This window comes from Pygocentrus nattereri, chromosome 17 (assembly GCF_015220715.1).
Source record: "Pygocentrus nattereri isolate fPygNat1 chromosome 17, fPygNat1.pri, whole genome shotgun sequence".
Lineage (NCBI taxonomy): Eukaryota > Metazoa > Chordata > Actinopteri > Characiformes > Serrasalmidae > Pygocentrus > Pygocentrus nattereri.
In genome coordinates this window covers 5,658,361-5,680,860 of record NC_051227.1, presented here as the reverse complement: position 1 = coordinate 5,680,860, position 22,500 = coordinate 5,658,361, and the positions used below count along the sequence as shown (strand labels likewise).

Genomic DNA, 22,500 nt, shown 5'->3' with positions numbered 1-22,500 from the left:
TGGCGACGCCTGGTTCCTATCACCACCACTGTAAAGACATCTGAACTATTTCACACCAAACCACTCTGAATCACTTTGTGCAGGGAAGGGTGGGGGTGGGGGGAGTTAAGGGGAGGGGGCGCATTGAAAGACAGATGATGAATTGCAAATGGACGAGCGGGTCCGAGTCGAATTCTGATAAAAGGAGACAACGAAAGAAAGGGGCGGGGCCTCTGCTTCTGCCAAACATATGTAAATGAGCAGGACTTGGTGAGTGGAGTCAGGGTCATAGAGTTAAAAATGAAATGCACCTCCCCCATCCCCCAATAAATGTAGTCACCCAGCCGAGTCGTGTTTGGTGTCTGAAGTTTGCCTCTTCAGTTTTAGCACTAAAGCTATGAGGCTAATGTAGATAACAAGTAATGGAAGGGGGGAAAACAGTAATGGCCGTCTTGTAATCGGTATTTTTGCCTGTTTACAGTTGACAAAATACATAAAATAGCTGCCATAATAATTTATATAAAATGTATAAAGAGTGTATATGCCAATAGCTAATGCTAAGTAACTCTGCTAACCCATAATATTTCATATAATATACACTCACCAAGCACTTTATTAGGTACGCTATGCTAGTAACAGGTAAGGCCTCATTTAGCCCTGTTCTTCACAACATGGATTCCACAAGGTGTATTTAGATCCAGTGACTGGGAAGGCCACTCTGGGCTCGATAACCACATTTACATGCAGCCTAATAATCAGAATAATAGATCAATCACAATAGAATACGTCCAGGTAAACATCTCAGTCTGAATAGACTAGTCTGGTAGAGACCTTTCGGAATATGGTTTCTATCTGTTTGAACAAGGTGGGTAATCATGTACATAATCCATCAAATAGAAGAATAATATCCGTGTAAATGCCTGTATCTCAGTACATTCCCTATCGGAAAGTTTAAGTCCGTTCTGCATGTGTGTCGCGTCATAGTGAGACTTTATACCGTTCAACACGGCAGAGCGGAAACTGGTCTACAGAGGAGACGAAGTTCATGCTCTGATCTTTAAAAGACGGCGGTGGGACAGATGTCCAGCTTTAAGACATCTCAGAACACGATGTCTTCCTCTCAGCCTTCTCATCTGACGTTTTCCTGAGTTTGACATCATTTTAAAGTAATTAAGAACACAAGCACTGCTCACTGCTGCTCATCTCACTCTGACTGGACTCACGTGATGCTGGCTGTCATGGTAACACCTACACTAAGCAGTTTTCTACGCATGCATGTCATTTTGGATCGGGTTACTTGTAGTGAGCATGTAAACAGATTTTCCATCAGATTGTTGAGTGGAGTGAGACTAAACACCTCAGTCTTAATCTATAATCGGAATAAACACAGTTGGATTGGAGAAAATCTTTGTATGCAAACACAGTCGCTGTCATGCTCATAAAATCACTTTAAGCTGCTTTTTCTTTGTGACCTGATGCATAATGGTGCTGGACCTAGCCATCAGAAGATGGTGAGTTGTGGCCACGTGGTCAGCAACAGCACTTGCTGTTACGATTGTTACCAGGCTACGATTTTCCGGTCCAGTGTTGGTGAGCCTGTGTCCGCTGTCCTCAGCTGTCTGTTCTTGACTGACAGAAGTGGAACCTGACGTGGTCTTCTGCTGTTGTAGCCCATCCACCTCAAGGTTTGATGTGTTGTTCATTCCGAGATGCTTTTCTGCTCAGAGTGGTTATCTGGGTGACCGTAGCCTTTGTGTCAGATCGAACCAGTCTGGCCATTCTCCATGGACCTCTTTCACCAACAAGGCGTTACCGTCTGCAGAGCTGCCGGTCACTGGATGGTCTTGCCTCATTCTGGGAATCTCAGGTCAGCAGTTACAGAAACACTCAAACCAGCCCGTCACATTTTCTCCTTTCTCAAGGTTGGTGTGAACATTACCTGAAGCTGCTGTGCATATATGCATAATGTAATGCACTGCTGCCACGTGATTGGCTGATTAGATCATTGTATGAAGGGGTAGGTGTACAGGTGGTCCTAGTCTCTGGCTTCCTTCCCCCCATCTCTTTCTCTCTCACTTCCCCTCTTTTTCCTTCTGTCTCTCTCCCTGCCTCTCCCTCTTTTCGTCTCTATCTCTCGCTCTCTCTACCTCTCTTACCCTCTGTTTCTCTTTCTTCCCCTCTTTCTTCTTCTCTCTCTCTTTCTCTCTCTCTCCTTCTCTCTTTCTCTCTGTCTCTTCTCTCTCTCTGTCTTCTCTCTCTCTCTCTCTCACTTTCTCTGTCTCTTCTCTCTGTCTCTCATTACTGCAGGTCTTATCTATTCCTGTCATATCCACATGTCAGCAGTGCCGAGCAATGACTTCACACTACAGACTATGATTAAAGAGAGAGAGAGAGGGGGAGAGGGAGAGAGGGAGAAAGAGAAGAAAGAGAGCGAGGAGAGACCCAGAGAGCAGAGCTGACTCTCGTGCTCGTGTGTCTGCGGCGTTTGGTTGCGTGTGCTGTGTGACGTGGTCTATCGTGGGATGCCGGTGGTGATCAGGCGTGTTTGGACCGAGAGCAGAAGCGCAGCCCAGCTGTGGTCAGTCATGTGTGACGGCGGGCAGGCCGCTCACGGCCGACTGCACCGCGGAGGAGGACGGTCGCTCCAGCACGGAGCAAAACATCGGTTCAGTTAAAGAAACAGTTCATTAGACAGAACTTGGGCAATATTTGACAAATATATTCACAAACGTTTGTTTTTCTGTATCCTGCCTTCCGACCAATGACAGCTGGGATAGGCTCCAGGGGCCACACCCAGAAGGATAAGCGGTTTAGGTGCTGTGTGTGTGTGTGTAGGACATTTCTGTGTGTGCCATGTCTCCATGCATTTAAAAATAGATGTATTTCAGATGTATTTCAGAATATAGTTAGTTCATATGAAACCTGTTCTGAAACACGTGTTAGTGTTTGCAACGTATTTGAAACGGATCTCAAATATATAAAAATTCGTGTTCGTGTGTTTTTTTTCCATATGGGATGTCACCATAATTCAACGTACAGCACAATCCCATTTATTTTTATGTTGCCAGAGCTGTAAACCTTCAAAGACTATCTGTCCATTTCCCACTATGTTTGAACCTGTCAGCTAATGTAGCTAACACGTAAAGGAAGCTTATGCCCTAGCATTTAGCATGGTGCTAACTGCATTTTATTTACTATCCCAGACCACCAGTGGTCTTTGGAGTTTTATGTGTAATGTTGATGGTAAAATAGTGCTCAAAACAGAAAAAAGCATTTTCTTTGCTTTAACACCGCCACAAACAGTGCAGCTGCACGTAGCATTAGCCAGGCTTAGAAAGCCTGGAATTCCTGAAATGGGATGAATCCGACTCCAGAGCGTAGACTTGAGCTGTCTGTTGGTTTCACTGTCTTGTAAATTTAGGAATGTAGTTCTGATAAATCTGTAGGCTTAGTAAAGGAAGAGCACACTGTAATTGCATCCTCACGTTCATTTAGAGCTTTGTTTTTAGGGAATGCTGCTGGGACTGGATCCGGGATGCCTTCAGCTCTGTTTACTTTTCCTGCACATGCGCCGGGATATAAATCCAAGGATTTTACACTCCTGTGACATCTTTACCTCTCAGCTGACGACGCTGAGGGCGCTGCGAATACAACGTGTGGTTTCTTGTTTATTAAAGGGAAACTCCACCAATTTTCTACATTTCTGTGTAATTCAGTGTTTACTAGGCAACATAGTGTTTAGTAGGAACCAGGCATCTGACGTGTCTGAAGTGCCTTTAAAAACTCCCTCACTTAAATTCTTAAATTTGCCATGCTAGTTTCATTTTTTGTGGTATTTGAATGGAAATAGTTAGATTAAAAAAGCGCTAACAGTGCTGGTTGCTAATGCTATTTACCGATTAGTGCTTTTGCATTCATTTTAATGCTAAACATGCTAATAATTCATGAAAATGGGTGATATTTTTCATTCACATTCAGCATTTAAATGAAATAGTTTGACAAAAAATGCTAAAACTGTTAAAATGAATGAAAGTTAAAGCCAAATCAAGCATCTTTGTCACAGTAGCTCACTTTGCTGCTAAACACAATAGGTCTGTTTACCTTGTTCCCTCTCGGTAAACGCTATGCTAGTCCGGTAGTTAATGATAGGGCTGTAAAAAAGGGGAACTCCAATGGTTTTCCAAAAATTCCATATAACTCAGTGATTAAGATGTAAACAGAGTAGTTCAGAGTGGTTTGGTGTGAAACTCTCTGTTCTAGAGAAACTTACCAACTCAGAACTGTTCACAGTGGTGGTGATAGGAACCAGACGTCCACCTCTAAAAGCTCCTCACAGAAAGTTCCTACAGTAAATGGTTCTGAATTCACTGCCTGATGACTGAGACGCTGTTTTATGATAGTTTAGAGAAGATTGCGGCCTTAAACTTCATTCATGGTGGAGGGATACGTAACATGCAGGGCGCTGTGAGGCAAAATAGTCCCCAAAGAAAACTGATAATTCCAGATTTTCTACTATTTTCCATCATCAACATTCCATATAAACTCAGAAGACTCGGGTAGGTTCTCTGCTGGTTCTAGATAGCGAATAAAATGTCTATATTTGTGTAGTAGTCATGGCGACACCTGGTTCCTATCTGCACCACTGCAAACACCGTCAGAACCATCTCACACCAAACCGCTCTGTGTTACACAGAAATGTTGGAAAGTTGGTGGAATTCTTCTTTAAGTGTTTTTCTAACTGTGGTGTTTGCTCGTGGCTAATGGCCCAGGATGGTGCTGTTATGTGTTCATTGTCCTTAATGGTTCATGCTGAGGCCTCTGAGATGTAAATGTGTTTAATGGCTCTGCATGTGTGAGAAGGTGAGGCGACGTGTCCTGCTGGGTTACGGCCTGCGTCCGCATCCAGATCCAGCAGGAATCAGTAAAACGGCTTCTGTGGTAGCCGAAAATGCTAATGACTTTAGCCGACAGGCTAAAAAAAATGCCTTTTACCCTTTCAACAACACAGCATTTGTGACTGAAACGGACCCTCCAGACTGAACCTTTCGGCAGATTTATTGGTTGGTTAGTGTAGTGGTTAACACCTTTGCCTTCCGCACTGTAGACTGGGGTTCAAGCACCCTACACTATACCTATAACGGTCCTTGGGCAAGACTCCTAACACCACCTTGGCCTACCTGTGTAAAATTATTAAATTGTAATTGTAAAATGCCATAAATGTAAATTTACTGTCTAAAATGATATGTTGTCTATCTTTTCTTCTTGGTTTAATTTAAAATTTAAATAAATGGCAAATAAGGAGATTTAAAGCCATAGCTGAATAAAAAAGTTAGCATTAGTGCTGCTTTTCATGATCACTGTAGCATTTTTTTTACCATATAAAGTTTAGTGTAATATAAGAATAGTTTGACCAAAATACCCACAAAACTGAAAAGCCCTACAAATGAATGATGACTTTTTCATCGTTAGCATTTTTAGCTCTTAAATGAAATCATTTGACAAAAATACTAACAGTGTCGAATCCGAATGCTAACTAACATTTAGCATTTTGTTGTCAAACTAATTAATTTAAATGCCAAAAGTAATGACAGTTTTCATTAAGTAGCTTTAGCATTTCACTTAAATCAGTCAAAACGAATGGGCATTTGATTTATTTTAGCATTTTTAGATTTTAAATAAAATAATTCGCCAGAGATGCTAACTTCATTTAAACATATAATTCAGACTAATTAATTCAAGTGCTAAACATGTCAATAATCCATGAAAAGTACTGATTGTTTATGTCTAGCAGCGTTAACATTTCACTTACAATCTTCTGAAGTTTTAACAATGACTGGACATTCATGCTAATTATTTAGCATTTAGCATTTTGGTGCCTGATTTTCATTTATTGTTAGCAGGTTTAGCATTTCAGGGAAATAGTGAAATATGTGAAAAACAAATAGTGCCAGAGTTAGCAATGAAAAAAACGTAATGTAGAGTCATTTGTATGCTAAACATGCTAATAATCAATGAAAATGAATCAGTTTGATAAAAAAGGCTAACGGTGTTAAATTCAATGAATGTTAGAGCTACTTTTCATTGTCATGATAGCTTTTCTCTCAGCATATAAATGATAGTATAAAAATATTTGGACCAAAATACTCGCAATGCTAAAAGGCTATGAAATGAATGGTAATTGTATTTATTGTTAGCATTATTAGCTTTTAAATGAAATCATTTGACAAAAATGCTTCATCTTTTTTGTCAATATAACTCATTTAAATCTTAAACATGTGACTAATGTAAAGTAATGATAGTTTTCACTAAGGAGTTTTAGCATTTCAGTTTTAAGTTTTAATAGTGGCTGAAAATTCATGCAAATTTTTAGCAGTTTCTATGAGAAATTTGGTTTTAGTGTGAAACATGAAAAAAATGAATGAAAACTGATGTTAGTTTTCATTTACTGTTAGCAGGTTTAGCATTTCAGGGAAATAGTTTGAGATACAAATTCTACCAGAGTTAGCAATGAAAAAAGTTGGTGTAATTTCAAAGCTAAATGTGCTAATAATCAATGAATGGTGACTTTCTTTGTTAGCCATTTTAGTACTTGAGTAAAATAGTTTGATAAAAAACACTAACAGTGTTAACATTTAATGAATGTTAGTGCTGCGTTTCATTGTCACTCAGAATTTTTCTTAGCCTATAAAGAATAGTATAAGAGTATTAGCATTTTTAGATTTTAAGTAAAATTGATTGATAAAAATGCTAACACTTCTAAGAGTTAATGCTACATAATGTTTAGCGTTTTTATGATTTTGAATGCTATACATGTAAATAATTAAAACTAATGGTAGTTTTCATTTATTCTTAGCATCTTTAGCATTTCAGCTAAATCGTTTGGATAAGAAAAAAGCAGTGATAGCAATGACTGAAAATTGGCATTTTTTTGGTCAAAAAACTCAATTCTAGTGTCAAACATGCAAATAATTCCTCAAAATGTATCACTAGCAGATTTAGCATTTCAGGCAAAAAGTTTTTTAAAAATGCTGAGTGTGAACAAAAAAAAATTTGCTTATGGTATTTGATGTTATTATTTTGGAGCATTATGTTAAAAAAATGAAAACATTTGGTCACAAAAAAACAATGAAACACATTAATGCAGAGTCATTTTAATGCTAAACATGCTAACAATCAACACTTCAGTGAAACAGTTTGACAAAAAATGCTAAAAGTGCTAAGATTTAATGCTACATAATGCTTAGCATTTTTTGTCATACTAACACATTTTAATGATGTCCATGTAAAAAAATAAGCAACAGTTTTCATGAAGTTAATGCCGAATAATGTTTTGCTTTTTTTTTGTCAAAAAAAAATTAGTTTTAGTGCCAAACATGCAAACAATGAATCAAAATGTATCATTAGCAGATAGCATTTCATTGAAATAGCTTTTAAAGTGTCAACAGGGAAAAAAAATGAAATTGTGATATTTGATATTACTATTTTTGGAGCTTCATCTTAAAAAGTAAAAACATTTGGTCACAGAAGAACAACGAAGAAAGTTAATGCAGAGTCATTTTAATGCTAAACATGCTAATAATCACTGATAATGAATAAAAGCTTTTGTTTAGCATTAGCATTTTTAGCACTTGAGTGAAGCCGTTTGATAGACAATGCTAACAGTGCTAAGAATGAATGAAATGTAAAATTGGTAATGCTAATTCCATTCACTGTTAGCACTATTTTGGTCAAACTGTTATGTAAACACTATGCTAAGCTAATGGAGCTCAGTGTTTTCAGTGTTTTCTGTGTTAGCGTTGTTAGCGTGTTTGGTTAAACCCACTTTAAATCCAGTGTGTTGTCGGTTTTAGTCATGTTTTGACCGATGTGTGTGTGGTTTCGAGTGTGGTGGATTTGGGAGGGTGTTGTTGGGTCTCAGGTGTGACTGTGTCCTCCCTTATCCCCCCAGAGGACCCTCCCACTCCCTCACAGGGCAGACCTGAGCCGGTGGGGGGTGTGGAGGCTCTGAGAGTGTCTCAGAGGTGCTGGGGCTTGCCTTTGCTTCCCACCAGCAGTTGCATTCAGACATCAAAGCGTGAGGATTAGCCCAGGACGGTCGAGGTGTCCGGCAGTTTTGGAGGGACTGGTGAGTTTACTGGGAGTTTATCCCTTTATTACTGGGTGTGGAGGTGGTCAGTGCGACGGCATGTTATCGCTAAGGTGATAAATTACATATCAGTAAACTTTTCTGAGTATTTAGACCAAATAGGGAGCCTGTAAATAACAACAACAACAGTAAACTGCTCAGTAACAATGCAGCTGATTGGTGCCACCAGTGTTAAAAATGAATGAAAGCTAAAGTTGGCACTAATTCTGTGTACTGATAGGACTTTTTTTGGTCAAACTATTCCATTAAAATACAGTAACTGTGCTATAAAAATGTGCAGAAGTGGGTTCTCTGTGAGGGGGGGGGGGGTAACTTATTCACACTTTGAAGTCAACAACAACATGTAATCTGACCGGGGCGTATAAACTTTTGCACACAGTCGTATATCAGACATCACAGTGTCTAAGTAAGGTGGAGAAAGGTGATTTCTTTATGCTTTCAAAAGGTTAGAATTAGTTTTTTTGGGTTATGAATTTTAGTTGATATACACCATGTGGACAAAAGTATTGGGACACCTACAGGAGCCTTTATGGAGCTCTAACAGCTTTCAGTCTTCTGGGAAGCTTGCTACAAGATGTTGGAGAGTGTCTGTGAGAATTTCTGCCCGTTCATCCAAAAGAGCATTTGTGAGGTCAGACTCTGATGTTGGATGATAGGGTGTGTGATGGGGTTGAGGTCAGGGCTCTGTGAGGACCAGTCAAATTCTTTCACACCAAACTCACCAGCCATGACTTTATGGAGCTGCTTTGGTCACTGGGGCCCAGTCATGCTAGAACAGGAAAGGTTCTTCCCCAAAAAGTTGGAATAGTACAATTGTCCAGAATGTCTTGGTGCTGAAGCATTAAGTTTTCCCTTCACTGGAACTAAGGGTTGTAGACCAACCCCTAAAAAACAGCCCCATAGCATCATTCCTCCTCTACCAAACTTTACAGTCAGGCAGGTAACGTTTTCTAAACCCAGGCTCGTCCATCCGGCTGGCAGATAAAGGCACGTGATTTGTCACTCCAGAGAACATGTTCCCACTGTTTCAGAATCCAGTGGCGGCGCTTTACACCCCTCCATCTGACACTTGGCATAGTGCATTTTGATCTTTGCTTTGTGTGCAGCTACTCTGCCATTGAAACCCATTTGGTGAAGCTCTTAATGTACAGATGTTTTGCTGATGGTGGTTCCAGAGGCAGTTAGGAACTCTTTAATGACTAAACAGAGGATAGACACTGTGCGCTTTAGCACTTGGCAGCCCACTCTGTGAGTTTGGGTGGTCTACCGCCTCATGGCTGAGGTGTCAATGGTGCCAGATACTTTTAATACAATAGTAGCACTTACAGTTGTCTGGGGCAGATCTAGCAGGACAGGAATTAAATTTCAACACACACACACACACACAGACACATACATATATGGTTTAGATGATGTGTGTGTGTGTGTGTGTGTGTGTGTGTGTGTGTGTTTAGATGCTAAGGTGTTGCTAAGACATTGCAATGATATGCCAGGTGGTTGCTAAAGTGTTACTACTACATTGCTATGTTATCCCTGGTGGTTGCTAATGTGTTACTAGGGTATTGCTATGGTGTCACAGGTGGTTGCTAAGGTGTTACTAGGACATTGCTATGGTATCTTAGGTGGTTGTTAAGGTGCTGCTAGAACATTGCTATGTTATCCCAGGTGTTAATATGTGTGTATACATATTCTGTATGTGTGTTATTTGTGGCAGTAAGATTTGAATTTTCTCAACATTCCCATTCATTTTATATGGGAAACAAAAATGACCACTGCACAAAAACCATTCAAGCAATCGTTCCCAAAAGCCCAAGCGCAAAGTCCTCATATAGGTTCTACAATCCTGCAAAGTTTTGTGGTTCTAGCTGAAAAGTTGTGTGAAAGTGGTACAAAAACATAGAATAATTAAATAAGCAGTAAACCAACTTAACCATCATTTTATTAACAATGTTGTGGCCCTCGAGGGGAACTGGAGCTCCACTTTGCTGCTGCTTTTGTCTTCTTCTGGTTGGTTCTGCTGTTTTTCCATAGTTCTGTCCAGTGTGGTCAGCTGGAGGTGCTGAAGGCTTTAAAACTGTTACCTGATATGATTTCATACGTTACTTTCCACACATTCCACACAGTAGTGCTACTCACCACAGCGCCTTCAGCACTTTCACGCATTTAAGCTCCGTTTTGTCTCCACGTGCTGAGCTGACGCCCCTCTCATGGGTTGCTGCATTGGGCCTGTGTTGGGGTGGCTGTCAGTCAGCATAGGCTGAACGTAGATAAAGAAAAATACATGGACATCTGCAGATCTTTTTCTGAAATCAAGTGTATTGAAGGGGAATTCTGCCCATTTTTCTAAAATTCCCAAATAATTGACCGTGTGAGGTGTAAACAGGGTGATCCAGAGGGGTTTGGTGTGAAATGGTTCAGATGCCTTTGCAGTGGTGGTGTTAGGAACCAGGGGTCGCTATGACGACAACACAAATATAGACATTTTATTTACCATCCAGAACCACCAGAGAACCTACACGAGTCTTCTGAGGTTATATGGAATGTTGATGATGGAAAATAGTGGAAAATCTGAAACAATAAGTTGTCTTTGGGGACTATTTTGCCTCACAGCACCCTGCATGTTATGTATCCCTCCACCACAAATGGATTTCAAAAGCGTGTTTTAGGCCAAAACTTCCACTTTACTGTGAAGACTATAAATTGTGTGCAGTAAAGTCCAGATGTTTGTTTTTCATTACGGGAATGATCAGCCCCTTCACAAAATCGACATTTGGATGTTTCCAAATGACCAGAAGGCTGCGGTATTCGTTTATTCAGCAGTCAGACAGAGTGTGCTGACGTGGATTGGCTGCACATCTCAACCATCATTTTCAGCAAACTCATCTCCGTGTGGCTGTGTGTGTGTATTTTAGCTCATGGGGTTGTAAGCAGTGTTGCAACGTTTATCACAGCAGTGTTGTTTCTGGAGTGACATTGGATCTGCTGGACTTCATGTTCGATGCCACAGGCCTGCAGAGAAGTCATCTGTTTTAGACCTGCTTCAGCTTGGCTTTTATTCCACTGCCATTACCGTCCCAGTGCTCAGTGGTAATGGGTGACTTTGTGTGATAAGTTAAGGACCTTATTCTGCTGTCATCCCTGTAACAGCCCTCACTGGCCCTTTGTTTGGTTAGTTAAGAACTTAATTTTTCTGTCATTCCTGTAATGGTCTTCTGTAAATTTGTGTGGTCATTTAAGGCCTTTATTCTGCTCTCATTACCGTAATGATATTCAGCATGCCTTTATTCTGCTGTCATTACCGTAACAGTCCCTCATGGCCCTGGGTGACTTTGTGTGATCAGTTAAGGACCTTATTCTGCTGTCATCACTGTAACAGTACTCAGTGCCCCTGTGTGAATTGTTCGGTCAGTTAAGGACTTTATTTAACTGTCATTCCTGTAATGGTCTTCTGTAATTTTGTGTGGTCATTTAAGGACTTTATTCTGCTCTCATTACCGTAACGATATTCAATGTGCCTTTATTCTGCTGTCATTACTGGAACAGCCCTTGGTGGTCCTATGTGACTTTGTGTGGTGTATTAAAGACCTTATTCTGCTGTCATTACTGTAACAGCTCTCAGTGGTCCTATGTGACTTTGTGTGTTGTATTAAAGACCTTATTCTGCTGTCATTAACGTAACAGCGGCCCATTGCCATATTTAACTCTATAGGGAAGGTCTTCTGTTTTTATTTGTCCTTGGTAGGGAGGTTTGGTTCAATGAGGCATTTATTCTGCTGTCATTGCTGTATCAGCCCTCAGTGGTCCTTTATGACTTTGTGCAGTCAGTTAAGGATCTTACACTGCTGTCGTTACTGTAATGGCCCTCGGTGGTCCTATGTGACTTTGTGTAGTCTGTTAAGGACCTTTTTCTACTGTCATTACTGTAACGGCCCTCAGTGGTCCTATGTGATTTTGCGTGGTCAATTGCTATCATCACTGTAACAGCCCTCAGTGGCCCTGTGTGACTTTGTGTGGTCTATTAAAGACCTTCTTCTGCTGTCAGTACCGTAACAGCAGTCTATTGCCATATTTAACTGTATGGGGAAGCTGTTTGTCTGTTTTTATTTGTCCTTGGTGGGGAGGTTTAGTTCAGTGAGGCTTTTATTCTGCTGTCAGTACCGTAGCTCTTACCAGACTCGTATTCTGCATTGTTGTCTGTCACCCTGTGTGATTCAGTGAGGATCTCACTCTGCTGTCATTCCTGTAGCTGCTGTCAGTGTCTCTGTACAATAAGAACGGTTAATGCCGTCTAAAGTTGACACATTAAGATTAAATGCAGCAAATAAGACAAGAATGGCAGCCAGAAAGGTCACATTCATCTGGAAGACGACGACACTGTCACACGAATTCAGCTGGCATGGAAAATAAACTGTCTCAGTGATGGACCGTGACTCTCTGCCTTTGCGGAGATACTATACAGTCTTATGCACGAGTTTGTACCCCTGTTAAAATTCCTTGTATTTGTTGATTTTATGAGTATAAGTAAGTGAACACGTCCTCATTCCACATACACTGGAAATCAAAATAAAACATAAAATACGGCCCAATACATTTTTTTTAGCAGTATGTTAAATTTACAAACATAATTTGAAATTTGATCATAATTTGAAAACAGCAGCTGTACTTCTGTATTTTGTGAATGTTTATTGATGAACAGACCAATAGAAATGCTTCAGAATGTGAAAAGTCATATTTCCATTCTCCACTATAAAATCGTTGCTCAAATCTGATCTCTGACTTGACGGTTCACACGCGTTTAGGTCAGTGACACAAATCTGTCGTTAATGTGATGAACCGGTGTCCTGAAATGAGCCTCATGAGCTCCTCCTACTCAGTAACGTCACGTGACTGAATCACTGCATCATCAGCACAAACTAACGAGCAGAACGAGCTTCGCTGAGAAGATCATTAACTCTGATCAGCTCTCAGCTTCATTATTAGAGCCAGACGGAGGAGGAAAAGGTGAGATGAGCTGCTTTTCCACCCTTTACAGGCTTTAACGTCTGTTTGGCGCTGCTGCCAGAGTAACTCTGGATGATGCGCAGTGGGAAAAAAAGCACATGGATTCTGATCTGAGCCTCACATTAAGGTCACATGGCCACGAATCGGATACGCATCCAATCTAGGACCACATATGAAAGTGTCTCAGGTCGGATATGAAAATATCAGATTTATGTTCACACAGCCCTGAAAACATCAGATCTGAGTCACATCAGGGCAAAAAGTCAGATTTGTGCCGCTATAGCCTGATAATGTGAATGTAGCATTAGAGATATAAGACATATGAGGAATGCGTTTAAAGTAATTCTGTAAATAAAAGAATTTACAGTAACGTGATACATAACATAACTAGTTCGTCCTACAGGAGCTCTTTAATAACTACTGTATTAACTACAGTATTGGTGAGAGTCTCTGTGCTGTCAGTGCTGTAACAGCAAGTGTCATTTATATACTTACTGCTCAGATTTAGCTGGACAGACGGCCACTCCCTGCTGAAAAGAGTCCCACTGAGGGGACGGCATGTAGCCCACTGAGGAGAGAGGAGGAGAATTTCATCTCTTCATCCCCTCCGAAACTACAGAAACAGGCCTGAAACGCTGCCTGTGTTGCAATGCTGAGTGAATGCAGTGCTGAGTGATTCACTGCAGTATTGATTTTTACTCCCAGTGATATTAATAGATCAGATCTGAGTCAAACCGTTTAATCCAGGCATTTCTGCTGTTCAGTCCCTTTTCCGCAGAAGTTTGGGCACCCCTGCTCACTCAGGCATTCGTTTTTATTACCTACGCTTGTTTTAGTGGAGCAACAGATGAGCCCTTTTTGACTGGCCGTTTTTGGTAATGATTAATGCTCTCTGTGATTTCCCCAAACTAGCCTGGATCCAGACATCATCATGCGGATGATTACGTAAGCATCATGAGACAAGCGGCAACAATAGCACGCTGTGCGGCTCACTGGCATATAGGCTAGCTTTAGGCTACTAAAACAGGTTCGCTGGACACATGCTGCTGGACAAGGCTGAAAAGGCCCTGTCTTGCGAGAGGAGCTTCTGAGATATTTCATTTTCTTTCTCCTTGTAATTTGGCCATCACCAGAAATGTGGATTTCAGCAGAGCTCGTCATGAACTTGAGGATTAAGGGTCAAATTGAGCTCCATTTTAGCGGCTGGCCTCATCTTCACAGAAAAAGGCTTCTTAGTCGCCACCTTCTTGTTTAAATTTTCCCATTCCACCTTAAATGGTGCAGCATTTATATGATCACAAGCTTCTTGTTCACATTTTCCCATTCCACCTTAAACAGTGCAGTAGTTACTGAATTTGAACAAGAAGTTGACAATTAAGAAAATGCAGCATCATTTAAGGTGGAACGGGAAATTTTGGAATAGAACCTGGCGAATAGCCTGCTTGCTTAGCTAACGTTAAGGCTACAAATCCAAACACAGCAGCAGCAGCTGCTAAACTTCACTTCCTCAGATTTGAATCATTATCATCTAAACTTCTGTCAGTGTTTTAGTTCAAGCCAGAAGCCAACATTTCCTGTGGTGAGCACAGCTGTTATTATGCTAGCTAAGCTAGTGCTAACCAGCACCTCTCCTAGTTAGCAGCACTTTTTCACAATCAGCACTCACACTCACCCTGGCTTTTGTTGAATGGTGGTTTGAAAATTGTACTGCATTTAACACATTCTCTACATCTGCTGTGGCAGTATGCTTTAGCCTAGAATGCTTAATGGTTTGGGCTTTTATGTATGATGATCTCTTCTGACTTTGTGTACTTTTCAGCTGCCTGATGTTATTTGTCGTCTTCATTGGAGTAAATGTGCTTTTTAAGAGTGGACACATGCTTTGTAGGGACCTGTTTCATTAGTTGTTGGGTTTGAACCTGTGCTCTTGTTAATAAGTTAAGTGATACTTTTTTAATCCCGCAGACGGTGAAAATCCACCTCCGCATTTAACCCATCCATGAAGTGAAACACCACATACACACTAGGGGGCAGTGAGTACATTTGCCCAGAGCGGTGGGCAGCCCTATCCACAGCACCCGGGGAACAATTGGGGTTAGGTGTCTTGTTCAAGGGCACCTCAGTCATGGACTGTCGACACTGGGGATTGAACCAGCAACCTTCCGGTCACAGGGCCAGTTCCCTAACCTAAAGTCGTGGGCCAGCCCACGACTGCCCCATGTTTTCAGTCTTGCTATAGATTTGTCTTGATTGGAAAGTCAATATGATGGGGGCTGCTATGTGGCGCACGTGTTGGGGTTATCATCAGGAGATAAGGAGATAACAGGCGTCTGTTAGGTGACATAACAGAACTGGTGGTTGGCACTTCCCGGGTGTGTTTAGCTGTCCAAATACATGTTGGCGGCAGTTAAAAAAGATGTGGTGGTGCTTCACAGGTGCTGAAGGAAGCATGTGCTATCTTTGCTCTCCTAGGTGGTAAGGTGTAACTGGGGAGACCTGTAAAAAATGGTGTGTTATCAGGTGAAAAGATCTTAAATCTGGTCAATATTTCTAAGATTATGTAGCTTAATTCTAGACCTTATTTACATGTGTTTTAGGTCATTTTATTAAGTAAAATTATTTCAAGCACATTTCTTAAAACTAGCAAAATGATCTGCCAACCTAGTGAGATAATTTTACCAAATAAAATCACTTAAAACAAGTAAAAATATCTAGAAATAAGATACATAACCTTAAAGCAGACTTACAACTATCTTAACAGGAGATTTATTGACTATACTTAATTATATACTTATATACTTATACTTAATTTATTGACTATACTCATGTAACAAGCTGTATTATCAAAAAAACTTCACTGACCACCCAAAAAGTTAGCCAGGTAGGGGTCCACCAAATATCTGCCCAATGACTTTATGTTCCGGGCCTGTTTACGACACTTCTACCCCAAGTGGACGACGCCCAACCGCAGAACGAACATCAATCTAATATTCATTAGGTTCGATAAATGTGGTCTTAACACAGGATTTGATGTCTTTACCATGGGGACCCTGTGCACCATGTTGGGAACAGGCCTCGGTACAGTGATATATTCTGAAAAGGTCGTGATTTTGAATCCATTCTGTCCAGCACTGAGTGTCCGTGTGAATGCGAGGTGAATGGGGACGCCCCCAGGCCTCCAGTGTGTCATCCTTGTGTAATGCAAATGAGAATTGAGGAATTTTAAGCAGTTCACACCTCCAGACATCGCAAGGCTGGCAGGTTTATACCTGAACAGAACGTGTGAACACAGCATGACCAGTGAGTTCAGCGGTAGCTGCTAAACACCCACTATTGTCTTACTAAACAGGCTGAATTTGGCCTGGAAGAATGTCAGTAATGGGCTGCACGATGTACCGTTTGTTGATCGTAATCATGATATTGGCCTTCACAATACTGATGTCTCAGAAGGCTGCTGCGATATGCAAATGAGCCCTTTGACTAATTACAGTGATTGTGTGTGAGCATCCTGACCAATCACACCTCCAAATGAGCTTCTGCGGGTGTTTCGATGAATCAGGGTCATCCTGAAATCCAGCGATTATATCTTATAGCACAATTCATTTTTTAATTCTCCAATGACTTTATGTTTGCAATCACAATAGTTAGCAACATGATTGGAAATAATGTTTTAGACAATATTTTGTGCAGCTCTTATGATAATTAATGGGATACCGTTACACCAACTGGAATATCAGAACAACTGCTGCCTTAATTCCCTTCTAAACACACCATTTCTGTTCCTAAAGCGACGATAAGCTCTGTTTGGGATCCGTTTATCTGGTTATATTCGACTTTTGTTAATCGAACATTGTGCCATTTATAACATCGTCCAATGCTAGTCAAGCCGAGGAATGGAAACAAACTTTTATTTTCAAGAAAAACAAGGAAAATGATATTTTTCATGATGTTTCAATAAAACTGGTAATTCCAGGTTGACCGTTTTTCCGCTCTTAGCTCAAATGTAGTCGATCATCCAAGACGTGTTTGCTTCTTTAGTTTTAGCACTGGAGCTATGGGGCTAACGTAGCTAACAAGCAATGGAGGCTCAAACACCACCAATTAGCCTGGTGCTAACTGCATTTGATCATCGCACACATCGTCTCAAAGTGCGTGGAGTGTTCGTTAATTTCTAATAGGACTGATTACGTGATTTCTGCCTCGTTCTTATCTGTAAACATGGGCTAAAGTGCATTAGCCTAAAGCTAACATGCTATCCGTGTGTATAACAGAGCGCTAGGAGTGTCAGGTCTTCCGAAAAGTCCCCCCCCCCCGGAAGGTTGTAACACAATCCACAGTACTGTTTCTACAGGCTCTCGTTCTCTTAGCCTCATGTGCTCTTCGTGGGAAATGTAGAGCAGCAGGATAAAGAGGATCATCTCTGAGGATCAGTTCATCTCATCACTCGAAAAAGAGCTCTGATGGGGTTTTCGGGGGTTTTGTGTTGCTGTTAAGGCTTTTAGGCCTTTAGTCTCTTTGGGCTCACAAACAGATGCAGTTCATGAATGTGCTGTGTTGTTCAGGTTAAAGTACATTTTTCCCCAAGAAACTGCTGCTCAGAAGTTGCGACACTAGTCTTTTAGGAACTTATAAACTTAACCCATAATGGGAGGTGCAGTTATAGTGTTTGGGTGTGTTTATATACCAAAACAATCATAATTCAATTTCCACACAACCATTTTTTCAGTTAAACAGGCTGTTTTTGCTACTGTGCCTTTAAGGCTGACATATGTAAATGAGCACTCAGTGCTGAAACACTCCTTATAACTTCATTGTGGCTACGCTGTTGTAGGCTGAATTAAAAAAAGCAGCTTAGTTGGCATAAATGCACTGAATAAATGGTCGTTTTGAAAATGTAACAGCCAAAGTGCGCCGTAACTTTTGCACAGGCCACATTTTATGTTTTGTTTTTTTTTTTTTTCAAAAATGTTCAGCAAATAGACAGTAGTCATGTATTAAATTATGAAGGAAATAGTTTTGATGTCTTCATCTTTATACAAAAATATGAAAAAATTAAAAAGAAAATATTCTTCATTTTTCCTCTTGTTTTTACTATTTTCCATGTGTTAGCATAATAGGGAAAACACGAAATTGATGAAATAGCACATTATATCATTTTTTAAATATTGTATTATGTTATGTTTTGGGCTGTCATAATTACTCATTTAAATTGATAACTCAATGTACATTCTCTATGAATGGGCTTAGTGATTAGTAAGAAATTTGAATGAACATTCAAAGGTGAATTTGTGAGCATCACTGAAAGGGAGGAAACCCACACCAGCAGGATCTCAGTAATGCGCGTATATTTGTAATAAAAAATTTCATACATGGATGGTAAATGTAACATTATGTAAAAAAAGGACTCCTGATCTTTAGTGTATCAAAAAGAACAATAATTACACGAGGCAAAAAAAAGTTAATACGCATGTGTAATTACACAGGCTGTAGTGCTGTAATCGATCATTAACATGGCTTAAATCGTTGGAAATTATAATGTTATTCCATACGTTATTGATATGTAACTGCACAGTTATTAGAGACTCTCAATATAAAGTGGGACCATAGTTTCTACTGTGGGAGGGCAGTTTGAACTAATGCAGCTAGGGGTTAGGTGTCTTGCTCAAGGACACCTTAGTCATGTACTGTCGGCCCTGGGGATTGAACGGGCAACCTTCCGGTCACAGGGCCAGTTCCCTGACCTCCAGCCCATGACAGCCCCTCTGCAATTCGTCATCAAAATAACTGCTAGATTACTTGATTAATGATATAATCAATACTGCCAGCCTTAATTACCACTAATAACCGCTCAGATTCTTTGCTTTATTTACTCTTGAGGTTCTCCAATAGTTGAAGCAGTAATATAGAATATTTGTCCTAAAAAAAGTGTTGAAGTATTAAACATACAACTTCAAAATATTTCTAAGATCACAAAGAACATCCACTCAGGCAGATGGAGCCTGAGTGGAGCTGTGTATGTGGGTATGTGTGCGTGGAGGTATGTGTTTACCGGTGGGGTGTTTGGCGGGGGGTCTCTGGATGGTATACTTCTCCTCTCATGTCCCAGCAGGTCCTGGTATTCTTCTAATGGAAGCCTTAGAGCTCTAATAACTAACCAGGCCTGAAGCATCTGCCGCATTTTCACACGCTGACCACGTAAACAGTGCGTGGGGCACACGGAGGGGAGCATCGGAGTAGAGCGGATGGGTCTGTTTTCCTCATTCTGTGCCATTACATCATCAGCGTGGGATGAAAGAGGATCTGGCAACCCACCTTCAGTTGTTTTGGAACTGCGCTCAGAGCTGTGCTTTGGTGGAACGTGTAATTTAGCCAGTTGGGACCTGATCTGAAGAAATATGACATCAGTGTTTAAGCCTTTAGGATTAAGCTGACATTAGACATTAATAAACGCTCATATACACTCAGTACATAAAGAGTAAAGTTTAACGCGGTTGATTTTACTATTAGCAGTTCCAGTTAGCAGTGAATTTTACTGTTAGCCATGGATTTTTCTGTTAGCAGTGGATTTTAGTCGTATATTTTAGTGGTAGCAGTGGATTTTAGCTGTATATTTTAGTGGTAGCAGTGGATTTTAGCCGTATATTTTTGTGGTAGCAGTGTATTTGAGCTGTATATTTTAGTGATAGCATGGATTTTAGCTGTATATTTTAGTGGTAGCAGTGCATTTTAGCTATATATTTTAGTGGTAGCAGTGGATTTTAGCTGTATATTTTAGTGGTAGCAGTGGATTTTAGCCGTATATTTTAGTGGTAGCAGTGTATTTTAGCTGTATATTTTAGTGATAGCATGGATTTTAGCTGTATATTTTAGTGGTAGCAGTGCATTTTAGCTATATATTTTAGTGGTAGCAGTGGATTTTAGCTGTATATTTTAGTGGTAGCAGTGGATTTTAGCCATATATTTTAGTGGTAGCAGTGTATTTTAGCTGTATATTTTAGTGATAGCATGGATTTTAGCTGTATATTTTAGTGGTAGCAGTGCATTTTAGCTATATATTTTAGTGGTAGCAGTGGATTTTAGCTGTATATTTTAGTGGTAGCAGTGGTTTTTAGCTGTATATTTTAGTGATAGCATGGATTTTAGCTATATATTTTAGTGGTAGCAGTGCATTTTAGCTATATATTATAGTGGTAGCAGTGGATTTTAGCTGTATATTTTAGTGGTAGCAGTGCATTCTAGCTATATATTTTAGTGGTAGCAGTGGATTTTAGCTGTATATTTTAGTGGTAGCAGTGGATTTTAGCTGTATATTTTACTGGATTTTAGCTGTATATTTTAGTGGATTTTAGCTGTATATTTTAGTGGTAGCAGTGGATTTTAGCTGTATATTTTAGTGGATTTTAGCTGTATATTTTAGTGGTAGCAGTGGACGTTAGACATATATTTTAGTGGTAGCAGTGTATTTTAGCTGTATATTTTAGTGGATTTTAGCTGTATATTTTAGTGGATTTTAGCTGTATATTTTAGTGGTAGCAGTGGATTTTAGCTGTATGTTTTAGTGGATTTTAGCTGTATATTTCGGTGTTAGCAGTGGATTTTAGCTGTATATTTTAGTGGTAGCAGTGGATTTTAGCTGTATATTTTAGTGGATTTTAGCTGTATATTTTAGTGATAGCAGTGGATTATAGCTGTATATTTTAGTGGTAGCAGTGGTTTTTAGCTGTATATTTTAGTGGTAGCAGTGGTTTTTAGCTGTATATTTTAGTGATAGCATGTATTTTAGCTGTATATTTTAGTGGTAGCAGTGCATTTTAGCTATATATTTTAGTGGTAGCAGTGGATTTTAGCTGTGTATTTTAGTGGTAGCAGTGGATTTTAGCTGTATATTTTAATGGATTTTAGCTGTATATTTTAGTGGATTTTAGCTGTATATTTTAGTGGTAGCAGTGGATTTTAGCTGTATATTTTAATGGATTTTAGCTGTATATTTTAGTGGTAGCAGTGGATTTTAACTGTATATTTTAATGGATTTTAGCTGTATATTTTAGTGGTAGCAGTGGATTTTAGCTGTGTATTTTAATGGATTTTAGCTGTATATTTTAGTGGTAGCAGTGGATTTTAGCTGTGTATTTTAGTGGTGGCAGTGGTTTAAACTGCAGACTGTGGACTTTTCATGCTAGAAGTGTGTCTTCCCAGGTTGTCTTGCTTTCTCTTTGATGCCTCTGAACAGTGGCTTCTTGCTAAAGGTCACTTTAAAGAGAAGGCCAGAAACATGCCTGAGGGCTGTTGGTGGGGAAAAATGAAGAAAGGAGGGAGGCTGAGAGGAAGTGAGAGAGATGGGGTAGGAGAAGGAGAGTGTGAAAGGCCATGTCTTCATATCTCTTTAAGCAGCTTCAAAGAGAATCAGGTAGCATCTCTGCATCCATCTTCCCTTGTTCTCTGTTCTTCCTCTCATTCATAATTAATCAGACTCGTCTGTATGGCCGCCAAGCGCGATGGCTCCCTTTCCTTCACGTGAAGCTGAACGCTGCTGACAGCTGGATCTGTTTAAACTGGACGTGTGTGTGTGTGTGTGTGTGTGTGTGCGTGTTTTATTCATTGACAGTTGTGGAAGAAGAACCCAAACCCTTCAGTTTAGGAACAGAAGAAATCAGTACAGTACAAATACTGACCGATGGAGCTTGAGTACATCACTCATGTTCTCACATTCTGGCCACTTTATTAGAAACACTCATCTTGTGCTTCCACTAACTGGCCACTTTATTAGAAACACTCATCTTGTACTTCCACTAACTGGCCACTTTATTAGAAACACCCATCTTGTACTTCTACTAACTGGCCACTTTATTAGAAACACCTACCTTGTACTTCCATTAACTGGCCACTTTATTAGAAACACCAATCTGGTGTTTTCACTAACCGGCCACTTTATTAGAAACACCTACCTTGTGCTTCCGCTAACTGACCACTTTATTAGAAACACCTACCTTGTGTTTCCACTCACAGAGCAGCTTGGTGGACAGAAACTGTCCACTGATGAACATGAACAGTGCATCAGTAGATATGAATAAGCTATAAGGGGGGTTCTGGGTGGGCTTGCTGCATCTAGAGTGTGCTGTGAGCTGTTGGAGCTGCTTATGGGAAACACACAATGGGTTTATTATTGGGCTGCAGTGGGTGGCAGGAATTCTTCTGTCTCTGATGTTAATGCCATGTGTTTTGTAAACACACCATCATCATCGTCACCATCCCCTCGGAGACCCCCTCGCTGAGCTGCTTAAAGGAGCAGCAAGACATGAGAACATGGCTAAGAGTGGAGCCAGCTAGGGTGTGGCTGTCTGTAGTTAACATGATTACCCTGGTGATAAAAACAG

The 22,500-nt window shown here is 40.3% G+C and overlaps 1 protein-coding gene across 6 annotated transcripts in view; it reads left to right on the top strand.

Moving 5' to 3' along the window:
- The window catches only part of tiam1b (TIAM Rac1 associated GEF 1b), a 109,955-nt gene that overhangs the window by 27,243 nt on the left and 60,212 nt on the right, over positions 1-22,500 (top strand). The window contains exon 1 of one of the 6 annotated variants that reach the window (XM_017682539.2): positions 7,041-8,104. The exons of the other annotated variants lie outside the window; for them this stretch is intronic. The gene's annotated coding sequence lies outside the window, so the exon portion shown is untranslated. Of the gene's footprint in view, positions 1-7,040; positions 8,105-22,500 lie in introns of those variants that run through there. 6 annotated transcript variants of the gene reach the window in all.